This window comes from Anabrus simplex, chromosome 2 (genome assembly GCF_040414725.1).
Source record: "Anabrus simplex isolate iqAnaSimp1 chromosome 2, ASM4041472v1, whole genome shotgun sequence".
NCBI classification, from domain to species: Eukaryota; Metazoa; Arthropoda; class Insecta; order Orthoptera; family Tettigoniidae; genus Anabrus; species Anabrus simplex.
Genome location: NC_090266.1, coordinates 132,263,844 through 132,277,224, shown reverse-complemented (window position 1 = coordinate 132,277,224; position 13,381 = coordinate 132,263,844). Strand labels below are relative to the sequence as shown.

Below are 13,381 nucleotides of genomic sequence, written 5' to 3'. Positions count from 1 at the left end.
CACTTGAGAGACTTTGTCTCACTACCAAAAATTGATGCCTGCTTGGCCATCAGATGGTGATTCACCATAGCCATGCGTCTTGGTAGGTGTGCTAGGTACCAACTGATGAGCCCAACCTAGCACACGGGGGCGAAACGCTGGCAACCAGGAATGAGTTAGCTGGAAAATTTATAATGTCCAATAACGGACCATTTATATTGGTATTATAAATTTACTCATTCAGGACAAATATTTCAGATTCCCTATGGGAATCAACATACACGTAATGCTGTCAAATGTGTACACTGTTTTATTTACAAATTATATACACATTATACACACACATTAATGAACCACCATTTTGAACAAAATACTTTCCCATTTTCACATCAGGAAAGTACTGGGGCCACGGCCGATTCCTTCCCACTCCTAGCCTGTCAATTGTGTATACTGTTTTATTTACGAATTACATACACATTATACACACACAATAATGAACCACCATTTTGAACAAAATACTTGACTGAACAGAAGAAGAAGAAGAAGAAGAAGAAGAAGAAGAAGAAGAAGAAGAAGAAGAAGAAGAAGAAGAAGAAGAAGAAGAAGAAGAAGACTGCCACATTAGCATGTCAACCAACTAGCAACACAACAAAATGACAACACGAGGTCACACACTTAGCAAACGACTTCCAACCACCCTTTTTATATACCTTGCCTGGCCAGGCTTCTAGAAAAGTATGACACAAGATATTTTCATGTATCTTCTCAAGTCTCCAATAACCTATGTGTAAATGCAGTGGCGTATGCTGGGATTAAGACATGGGCTACCACTAGACTTAGGTTCCCCCTTTTTGATGGTTGGTTTAGTGAACGTCAAGCCTTCAGCGTTTTGAGCTGCACCCAACGGAGAAGCCTCTTGTGTTTCAAATTATTTACAGGCTACTGCCCTGGCCTCTGCTACTGCCAATGCTCAACCCCTGATCAGTGCAGATGGTAGCCTAAGGTTTAGCAAATGAAAGTCCGACTTTGTGGCTAAATGGATAGAACGTTTGCCTTCGGTCCGATGGCCCTGGTTCAGTTTCCAGAATCAACCCCTCATACTGTTAATTCCCCTGGCTTGGGGACTGGGTGTTTATGATGTCTTCACCATTCATTTTATCCACATTAGGTCAACACCGAGTCTATATAGATGCCATTCCCCATTATTATTATTATTCATACACTTCTCCACAGGAAATATGGGTAGTAATGGGGCACGGGATGCACCAAGTGCCTTACATAATTAAAGTATTTACACATTATAATACAAACGTTGATGTACAGGTATATACAAAACTATAGATCACGGGATCTTCATTCTTGCGAGAGGAACGATCGCACAATGTTGCATGTTGACAGGAGGACAGAATGTTGCATAATTTTGTAGATGTTTGGTGGAAGACCCAGTTCTCGCAGACTCTTGTGAAGTGTGTGTGGAATGACGCCGTTGACTGACAGAATCACAGGAACTATTCGTATCAGTTTCATCTTCCAGATCCTCTTTATCTCTTCTGCAAGTTCTTTGTACTTGGAGATTTTTTCACTGTACTTCCTGTCAATGTTGGTGTCATTGGAGATAGCAATGTCAATAATCAAAGTCGTCCCAGTTTTCTTGTTTACCAGTATGATGTCTGGCCTGTTATGGTTGACTGTTTTGTCTGTCACTACAGCAGTGTCCCAATAAAGCTTAATCGACTTGTTCTCCAGGAATGGTGTTGGATGGTATTTGTAATAAGGAATACGCTCCTGAATTAACTGGTTTTCCTGAGCAAGTGCCTGGTGTATGATTCCCGAGACATGATTGTGTCGTCTCGTGTATTCTACGGGGGCAAGTACTGGGCAGCCCACAGTAATACGGTCGATGGTTTAGAGATGAACGGAGCATCGTCTGCATTTGTCGGAGAGTACGCTGGTGTCTTTGATGATGTACTTTTTGTAATTGTTTGTAGCTATTACTTGGTCTTGTATAGCAACTGCAAATCCCTCTGTCTCCCCAAATAAGCGCCCACTTTGTAACCACATACATGACGCATTCTTGTCTATGCTCTGTTGGTTTAGATTGCTGTAGTATTTTCCGTGGAGGGTCTTCTCTCGCCATGTCCTTTCTTTCTCCTGCAGGGATACTTGGTGATTTGTATGTGGGTCAGGGGCATTGTATGGATACAGAACAGTGGACTTGTCAGCAAGTACTACAGCTTTATGGAGAAGGCTGTTTTCTTGCTTTTTATGGAAGTATCTCCGTAGGTTCTTTATCTGATTCAGGAGCATGACTTGAAGATCCAGTACTCCTCGGCCTCCCGATTTTCGTGGGAGAGTGACCCTTTCCATGCATGAATTGGGATGATGTAATCTATAAGTGGTGAGCAAAGTTCTCGTTTTTCTTTGTATGGTGTCTATTTCTGTAGCAGACCATTTCAGAATTCCAAATGAATAAACAAGGGTTGGAATGGCGTACGTGTTTATTGCTTTAATTTTGTTCTTGGCATTTAGGTAGCTGCGCAAAATCTGATGCAACCTCGATGTATATTTATCAGTGAGTTCCTGTTTGATTTTCTTGTGCTCCAGAGTTGTATTCTGAGCAAATCCAAGGTACTTGTATGTCTTTGTTTGTGTCATTCCCTCAATTAAAGATCCGGTATGGAGCTCATATGGTTGGGAGTTTGTGAACCGACCACATTCAATTGTTAGCAGCTTACATTTCTTTACTCCCAATGTCATTCCCACATCAGATGAGTAAGAGTCTATTATATTCAGCAGGGCGTTCATTTGTGTTTCGTTGTGGGCATATACTTTCAGATCATCCATAAAAAACAAATGAGATATTCTGTATTTCCCATTGTTATATTTAATATCAAATCCAAAACCAGTAGCTTTTAGAAGATTGGATAGGGGATTCATTGCAAGGCAAAACCACAGAGGACTTAATGAATCTCCTTGAAATACACCACGTTCAACTTTAATTGTGTCGGACATGATACATTTATTTTCTGTCTTAGTGCAGAGCATTGTCTTCCAATTGTTCATAGTAACTTCAAGAAAATGAATTATGGCAGGACTGATCTTGTACAAATGAGGTACTTCTTTTAACCATTAGTGGGGGACTGAGTCAAATGCTTTCTGATAATCTATATACGCTGTGTACAGGTTCCTTTGTGAGTGTATTGCCTGTTGTGTTACAACGGAGTCTATGATTATCTGTTCTTTGCACCCTAGTGATGACTTTTTGCATCCTTTCTGCACCTCAGTCAGAATGTTATAGTTGCTGATATGTTCATACATTTCTTCTGTGAGTATGGATGTAAAAAGTTTGTAGATCGTTTGTAGACAAGTTATTGGTCTGTAAGGTGATGGATCTTTAGCATTTCCACCTTCCTTAGGTAGGAGGTATGTAATTCCTAATGTAAGAAATTCAGGACACTCCTCAGGATGATGCATGAGATAAGTGAATTGTTGGAAATGTTTATACCAAAAATTTTGTATTTTGTCTGTACCTGGTGCTTTCCAACTTTGAGTTCTTCTGACAGCATAACTCACATGGCTTTCTTCTATGGTATGAAAACTCATTTCTGCATACCCATTGTTGTTTTTCTCTTCCTTAATCCATGTTTTGTTTGTATTGCGGACTGTGTTGGTACACCAAATACGTTTCCAAAAGTCTTCCGTGTCCTGCATACTTGGAGGTTCTTCTGCCTTAGTTTGCCAATTTAGCTTGAGTGTTCTGTTATTATTATTATTATTATTATTATTATTATTATTATTATTATTATTATTATTATTTTACAGTGATCGTACTCATCGTTCACTGGTTAATTAGCTTCCTCGGGAGATCAGTGGTGGTGTCTGACCTATGATCACGGGTTTAATTCCAACCTACAAAAGAAAACACTAAACCTGAATGATGGCATTTCATTTTAGCAGATCTACCAATAAAAATAAAACGATATTGCTCCTCTAATAGCATCCTTGCAGTTTCTTTCTACAAGGATGTAGAAGTAGACAGGAGTGAGGAATACCCACACTATCTTATCTATATGATTATGTCAGAAGTATGAGGTGAGAAAGTAAATACGATGAGTAACGCATGGTTGATAGTTAGCAGTGACGATCTGACAGACCAAAGCCCAGCACACTTATCCTCCGCCGGTTCCCGCTCCTATCCTATATACAGCAACAAACCGCGTGTGGCGAGTCTAGAGGAGAGGGACGAGACTCTGGGCTGCGATATCAGTCTCTAATGCCGTGCTTTCAGAAATATGTGCAACGTTTTTTCTCACTGCTTTCAAGTTTTGTAAATGGAACAATGTTTCAGATGCCTGCATTATAATGTACTTTAGACTTCCATCATTCTCAACTGAGATTTGGGCTTCACTGATAGCCTTGGTAGCCCTCAGTATACGCCACTGTATAAATGGATAGAATATTCTATAAAACTCTAGTGCCATGTGTATGTCATTTACAATTCTATATTGAGGCTTCCAGTAATTTTCTTTAATTATGTTGTACATATAAAGTTGTTTAATTCTCAAGAACCTTTCCTTCTGGTACATCCCTGTTAACATATCCTCACTTAAGCTAAATATTCCTGTGTTTTCATACCAAAAGAATGCTTTGACAATACGATTTTGTAACATTTGTACCATGTTTATGTCTGTAACAGAAGCTGATCCCCATACACTTACCCCATATGATATAAGTGACTCAACAAGTGAATGATAAACCATTTTTAAGCTATCATGAGGTATTATATACTTAACCATTTGCATTTTTAACAAGCTTAGCCTCAGTCTTTCACACAACTTATTAATATGTTGCTTCCATGAAAAATATCTATCTATTATTATACCTAAATATTTCATGTTATCAACTTCCTCTATTACATAGTCACAATTGCATGATTTTTGTTCACCATCATGAATGCACTGAACTGAATGGCCTGTTATTTTAATGTTTTCTCTTTGCATTTTTGGCGTAGTAATGTAGAAGACTTTTGTTTTTGAAGTGTTAATTATTAGACCCTTATCATGGCACCATTCTTGAAAGTAGTTGTACTCCATTTGTAAATGCTTCTCTGCCACTTTTGGGTTTTTATGTACTGATACAATTAGTTTATCATCTGCATACATGAAATATTTACAGTTTTTAAAACATGAGCTTATATCATTGACAAAAATAATATACAAAATGGGTCCTAGGATACTTCCTTGTGGAACACCTCTTTTAATAGAAGTTATTTCTCCATATATATTATCAATTTTTACCCTATACGTTCGGTCAGTCAGATAACTTTCAAAAACTTTTAGTGGTGTTCCTCTTACCCCAATTTTGCTTAAGGCTGCAATAATTTTTTCATGGGAAATTGAATCAAATGCCTTTGAGAAATCAATAAACATAGCTAAAATGTGCATACCTTGATTTAGCTTCCCATTGATCAAATTGGAGAATTCCTCAAGAAGATTACTTGTACCCTTGTGTTTTTGATAAGCAAATTGATGTTCGTCTATTATTTTAAATTTTTCTAAATATGAGATTAGGTGATCAGCAATGTATCTTTCAACTACTTTACCTATAGTTTGAAGAATAGATATCTGTCTATAGTTTTCATACTGTAAATGTGAACCTTGCTTGTAAATAGGTCTCACTATGGCAGTCTTCAGATCCTTTGGGAAAATACCTGTCTCTCTTATTTTACTGATTAGCTTCTGTATTACTCGTGTTATTGTGTCTATATTATCTTTCAGATGTTTAACTGTTAATTTATCCATGCCTGGTGATTTATTTATGTCCATTCCTTCAATTATGTTTGCTATATCTGCTGTACTTGCTAGTGGTGGGTAAAATGATGAAAGTCTCTCTGTATTAGGTAATGGTCTTTGTTGTACCCTACATTCATGAACTACCTTGTCTAGCTGTTCTGAAAATGTTTTTGAAAAGTTATCAACTATATTTTCTAGTGAGTCTTGCCTTCCTAAATTACCGTTTCTTCTATTGTCCATTTCTTTTTAGTCTTTAGCACATCATTTATTACTTCCCAAGTTTTCTTCATGTCCCCTCTACAACTTTCAAACAGCAATCTGTAATACTTTCTTTTTGCTTTATGAATATCAGCTATTATATCATTCCTCATTCTTTTATATAACCTCCTTAAATTTTCCTTATTTTCTGGATTTAAATTTGATGCATTTTTCCATCTTTTGAAAAGTCTGTCCCTTTCTTTGATTTTTTCTATTATAGCACCCGTCAGCCATGGTTGAGTGTCTTTCCTTCTCTTCTGGTTTTTTGTATCCTTCGTTTCATTAGTTGCCTTGTTTACTGCATTGCAAATCTTCAAGTATATATCATCTGAACTCATATTCTCATTAATTTATTTTCAAATAATTTCTATTTCTGTTCTTAACATGGATTTACTCACCCTTTCCTGCATGTTATCTATAACTTTTTCACTTGGAACATATTTATTACACCTAGTATCATGTGATATCTGTACAGTTATTATATAATGATCAGAAACTTTAGTCTGAATTACAGAAGAATCTCTTACATTTTTCCCATTCCTAATCAATGCATGGTCGATGCAGGATTGTGTTAGTTTTCCATTTAGATATTCTTCCCTTGTGAACTTGTTAATGCAATGAACTAACTGATGATCTGCTAGCACATTATTGTACAAGGATGTGACTCTGCTGTCTTTCAGAATATCTATGTTCATGTCCCCAATAATTATTAAGTTTCTGGCATTCATACTGTGTAAATGAAGATCTAACTCCTCCACAAAATCCTTCGGATTATAGTCAGGTGATAAATTTTCAAACTGATTTGTTATACATTTCTTTTCTTTAAATATGAACCCTTCCTTGACAAAAATTACTACCGGGCGAGTTGGCCGTGCGCGTAGAGGCGCGCGGCTGTGAGCTTGCATCCGGGAGATAGTAGGTTCGAATCCCACTATCGGCAGCCCTGAAGATGGTTTTCCGTGGTTTCCCATTTTCACACCAGGCAAATGCTGGGGCTGTACCTTAATTAAGGCCACGGCCGCTTCCTTCCAACTCCTAGGCCTTTCCCATCCCATCGTCGCCATAAGACCTATCTGTGTCGGTGCGACGTAAAAGCCCCTAGCAACAACAACAACAAAAATTACTATTCCTCCACTCCTAGAAACATTTCTTATTGAATAATGCATACTATATCCTTCTAACTCATACTGCTCAATTTCCATTTCATTATTTACATTTATTTCACTAAATATTAGCACATCTACCAGTGGCCTGCTGTGTCTTAATATTATAACCATCTGATCCCAATATTTTCTAATTGATCTTATATTCATATGAAGTAGAGACATTTCACTTTCTTGTTTCTTTGTCATCTGTAGCCATTCATCACAATTATTGTATACCTTTGAGTCTAGTAATAAACTACAACTATCAATGTAACTAACATCCATAACTAAATTTAAGATACACTAGAGTAAAATTAAATATTGATACTTTCAGCCAGTTACTGGATTTTTTCAATGTCTTTTTTTGAAAGAATTCTTACTGGAGTAGTTTTCTCTTCCTTTCTAGTGAACAGCTTTCCCTGCTTCACCCATACATACTTCCATCCTTTGATGTCCGCCTGTCTCCATGCCTCCCAGCAAAGATTAGCCATGTAAGGGGACAGTTGCTCCGTGACAAGTACCTTCCCTCCTTCAGTTGGTCCAATAACTTTGGAGTTAAGGATGGTCTTGTTTTTCCTTCTTGCGAGCATTAAGTCTCTCTTCTTCCTTGGAAGCTGAATTATGATTGGTTTGGGTACTCCTTCTTTCCTGGTTGGAACTCTGTGTGCTGCATCTATTTCAGTTTTACACAAAGGAACATCCAGCTCTGCTGCAATTCTGCATGCTATTTCTTCAACATCTTCCTCATCTTTCTCTGGAATACCATGTAGCAAAAGGTTTCTATTTCTGGAATATTGTTCAAGTTCTTGTATTCTTATTTCCTGTTCATGAATTATATCATCCTTTTCTTTGCATGCATCTGTTAAACACTCCACTTTCTTTTCCAACTCCTTTATCTGTTTAATCATGCTCTGCATTCCTGTCCTAATGTCCTCATACTGTTCACAAATGAACTTCTGACTTTTAACACTTTCCCTCAGTTCTTCCTTCATTTCATTCACTGCATCTTTGAAGTCCACAACTATTGTTAATTTTTTGTTGATGTCCGTCAAGTCATCGCTTTTTTTAGCGTTACTGCTAGTGTCCACTTTCTTTCCTGCATTCAGCAAATCGCCATTTTGTTTTCTTGTCCTTGCTCATCGCACGGTACGAATTTTCTTTCAGGGTGGAGCAATCATAGTGCCATGCATTTCCGCACCCCTTGCACTCCACATAGCCCCCGTCATTAGGCAGTTCGCACTCGCACGCTTTGCAGTATTCCATGACGTATGCAGCAGTTGGCAATACTACCGTGTTTTGTTTCTCGTTCCTTACACCGCCACTAGAAGCTCTGATGTCGTACGTTAACTAAATGGCGACTTAAATTTTAACGAACTCAACAATCAAGCAAACACAGTTTTTACTCTTGTACAGGTTTCGAGTGAAATGTTAATTATGTCAATTCAAAGAACTTCACTTAGTATTAAGTAATGTAACTGAACTGTACCTCAATAATGTCACTTTCCACTTGAAAAATGAAACTCTCACAGCACTGTATACAAACACGTCCTTTCACCATCAAAATAATAATAATAATAATAATAATAATAATAATAATAATAATAATAATAATAATAATAATGATGTTACTTCCTTTACATCCCAATGATTACTTATTTTTTGTTACAGTTTTCGGGGACGCCGAGGTGGAGGAATTTAGTCCCACAGGAGTTCTTTTACATGCCCATAAATCTACAGACATTAGACTGACGTATTTGAGCACCTTCAAATACCACTGGACTGAACCAGGATCGAACCTGCCAACTTGGGGTCAGAAGGCCACCGCTCCACCATCTGAGTCACTCAGCCCGGCACCGTCTAGAATACAGAGAGGCATTGTGGAGTCTGTTTCGTACAGTTCAGTTGGACACGTGACTCCCAGTGGCCCTCATAATGTCACTGTTAGTCATGCCACCCTTATGACGTCCTGCGATGATCACAGATCAGGAAACTCTGCTAATGTATAGCCCCTCTCCCTTCTCAATGAAACCCTAGCCATTTTTTATTATTGTAATATTTCTCAGTACAGACAAGGATGATAGAGTGTGGCAGATAGTACTGTGATTACTGCAAATTTTATTTCATTCTACCATTGTAGATCTTTTCTGATTGGATGAAACAATAATCACACTTATGCAGGCCATAAATCCAGATACTGGAGACCGCAGTTGTTGCCCTAGGGCGACCAGTATGGGACAAGTCATGAACACTACCTGTGTTTTGAAAATTACTCCACATCTGTACCACATTACTCTGGCTCAGCGCTATTCACCTCGCTATGTCACTTGTTGATGGTCCTAGCTGACATAAAACAACAATCTGTGTGTGATCAAACATTGATATCTGTCATCTTGCCATCGCAAAATATCCATAAGTTACACTGATTACAAAAGCCCTGCACGTTTGTCTGAGCAAAGGTACACATGTATCTGCCTCAGACATTCAACGAAATGGATATGCTTGCAATATATGGGGCTACACATAAGTTTGTTTATATGTTTAAACAGTTCAAAGGACGAGGTGTTTCGCATCAGGTCAATGTAGGTCAAGGAGGAATGTGTTTATGGCATATACAGATGTGCATAACTTCCTTTTTTTTTAAATGTGTGAACTTGAACAGCTTCCAATATGTTGAATAAACTATGTTATTTATCATGGTTCTGATCTGTATTGAATTGTAAGTACAATATAATTATTAAATTAATGCAGTAATGGTCCACCTTTCAATACTATAATATGTAATATTCTAAATTACATTAATTAGGGACTAGTTTCGGCCGGGGATGGCCATCTTCAGCCTTGATGTATAACACCTAATAACTAAACAAATGTACATGCACACAATTGACATAAAACAAATGAAAACAAATATTTACAAAGTGACATTAAAACTGGGATGGAATTATGAATAAATTTGAAAATGAACTAGGTTCGAACATCTTGAGTATGTTCATCATTGAGAATAATTTCAAGTATTAATTTATATACACAGAAGTGTTAGTTCTAATACTGCTGATCATTAATATTTCAATAATAAATGGGAACTGGTAAATGTTGATCCTGTAGTTTGTCATCAAATCTATTTGTGTGGTGTTAGCTATATGTAATCCATTGGACACCGCTGTAAATAACCACTAGCTGACGGGAAACAGTTAGATGTTGTTTCATCCTCAATCAAAGTAATAAATGAGATGCTCTCATGGTGCTTGTTAAATCTTGCTGAAATGTTGTTGGACATTGTCAGGACAGCATATGAAGATGTGGTTAACACAGATACATTGTGTCTGGTATAAATTTTTTTTGCAATTAATTGCGGTGCCCATGAAGTTAACTGATAAATTAGATAAAATTAAATTAATGAATTGAATGAGAGAATGTGTTAGATGGCATAGGTTATATGAGACTTACCTCTCAATACAGCATGAGGTGTGTGGTCTATTGTTGAGTGTGCTTCAGACTAACTGTTGTGAGATTCAAATGAAAAGGAAGGAGAGGGGAGGGGAAGGTCATGAAGGAGAGGGGGTTGGGGAAGGGGGTTGGGGGAGGGGGATTAAGGTGGGGCTGAAGGATTTGTGAAAAAGGATGGCTGTTGAGGAAAGGTGCTGTGAATATTATGAAAAACTGAATTTGACTTGTTAGTTTGACATTGCTGAAAATGAGAATTAGAAGGTCAAAAAGGATATTTGGTTTTTCTGAAATTTCATTAAGATTATGATTTGGGTTGAAATATTGATCTAAATGTATGAAGGAGGGGTCCTTTATTGATGATTTTGAGAATTTCCATATCTTGTTTTATGTCTGTGAATTTGTGCTTACAGTCATGCATATGCTGTCCTACAGCTGAAAATTTATTGTATTTCAGGGCATTGACGTGTTCCGAGTACCTTATCTTAAAATTTCTCCCGGTCTGTCCGACGTAAGAAGAATTACAACTGTTGCAAGTGATCCTGTATACTCCTGATTTTGAATAACTATTGAACTTGTTTATGGATGTGGCATTATGTAAGATTTGTGCATTCCTATTGTTTGTTTTGAAAGCTACTTTTACATCGTGCTTTTAAAAAATGTTGGTGACTTGGTAGATTTGTTCGTTGAAGGTAAAGATAGAAAGAGAGGAGTTGTTTTTCTTATCTTTTTTCCAGGTGGTAGAAGGGCGGTATTTATTGATTATTTTTTCTATAAAGAAACTGCTGTATCCATTGGATTTAGCTATATCACGAATAGTGTTCAACTCATTTTTGAGGTCTCTTTTAGACATTGGAACATTGAAGGCTCGGTATACCATGCTGTTGTATGCTGCTCGTTTGTGAATTTGGGGGTGTGAAGAATCTTGACGGATTGTGGTGACTGTTTGTGTGGGTTTTCTGAAAATCTTATATCTTAAGTAACTTGAGTGTCTGGTAATAGTTAGGTCTAGAAAATTTATTTTCTGTTCAATTTCGGATTCAAATGTGAATTTTATATGTGGGTCAATGTAATTTAGATTAATGAGAGTGGTAGCTGCGTTTGTAATGCTCTCATTCTTCTCACGTCGGACAGACCGGGAGAAATTTTAAGATAAGGTACTCAGAACACGTCAATGCCCTGAAACACAATAAATTTTCAGCTGTAGGACAGCATATGCATGACTATAAGCACAAATTCACAGACATAAAACAAGATATGGAAATTCTCAAAATCATCAATAAAGGACCCCTCCTTCATACATTTAGATCAATATTTCAACCCAAATAATAATCTTAAATGAAATTTCAGAAAAGCCAAATATCCTTTTTGACCTTCTAATTCATATTTTCAGGGCTGCCGATGGTCGGGAGATAGTAGGTTCGAACCCCACTATCGGCAGCCCTGAAAATGGTTTTCCGTGGTTTCCCATTTTCACACCAGGCAAATGCTGGGGCTGTACCTTAATTAAGGCCACGGCCGCTTCCTTCCCACTCCTAACCATTTCCTCTCCCATCGTCAGCATAAGACCTATCTGTGTTGGTGCGACGTAAAGCAACTAGCAAAAAAAAAAAAAAAAAAAATCCCCATTTTCGGCAATGTCAAACCAACAAGTCATAATTCAGTTTTTCATAATATTCACAGCACCTTTCCTCAACAGCCATCCTTTTTCCCAAATCCTTCAGCCCCAACTTAATCCCCTCTCCCCCCACCCACTTCCCCTTCCCTCTCCTTCCTTTTCATTTGAATCTCACAACAGTTAGTCTGAAGCACACTCAACAATTGACCACACACCTCATGCTGTATTGAGAGGTAAGTCTCATATAACCTATGCCATCTAACACATTCTCTCATTCAATTCATTAATTTAATTTTATCTAATTTATCAGGTTAACTTCATGGGCACCGCAATTAATTGCAAAAAATTTTTATACCAGACACAATGTATCTGTGTTAACCACATCTTCATGTGCTGTCCTGACAATGTCCAACAACATTTCAGCAAGATTTAACAAGCACCATGAGAGCATCTCATTTATTACTTTGTTTGAGGATGAAACAACATCTGTTTCCCGTCAGCTAGTGGTTATTTACAGCGGTGTCCAATGGATTACATATAGCTAACACCACACAAATAGATTTGATGACAAACTACAGGATCAACATTTACCAGTTCCCATTTACTATTGAAATATTAATGATCAGCAGTATTAGAACTAACAGTTCTGTGTATATAAATTAATACTTGAAATTATTCTCACTGATGAACATACTCAAGATGTTCGAACCTAGTTCATTTTCAAATTTATTCATAATTCCATCCCAGTTTTTAATGTCACTTTGTAAATATTTGTTTTCATTTGTTTTATGTCAATTGTGTGCATATACATTTGTTTAGTTATTAGGTGTTTTACATTAAGGCTGAAGATGGCCAGCCCCGGCCAAAACTAGTCCCTAATTAATGTAATTTAGAATATTACATATTATAGTATTGAAAGGTGGACCATTACTACATTAATTTAATAATTATGTTATTTATATCAAACTTTTGTGAAATACAAACTGAAAATTAAGTTATCATTCTTAAATTTTTTATGAAGGGTAAGAAACCAAAGATGTGAGTTTTGTACATGTTTCTCTCTTTAAAAAAATAAAGATATTAACCTCCCATCAGAACGTTTGGCCATGTTGGCTTTGTACAGTAAATATACTGGCATTTAAACT

At 37.1% G+C, this 13,381-nt stretch overlaps 1 protein-coding gene across 4 annotated transcripts in view; it reads right to left on the bottom strand.

The window, feature by feature from the left end:
- The window catches only part of LOC136862701 (DNA helicase MCM8), a 661,148-nt gene that overhangs the window by 536,683 nt on the left and 111,084 nt on the right, over nt 1–13,381 (bottom strand). The gene's annotated exons all lie outside the window — the stretch shown is intronic.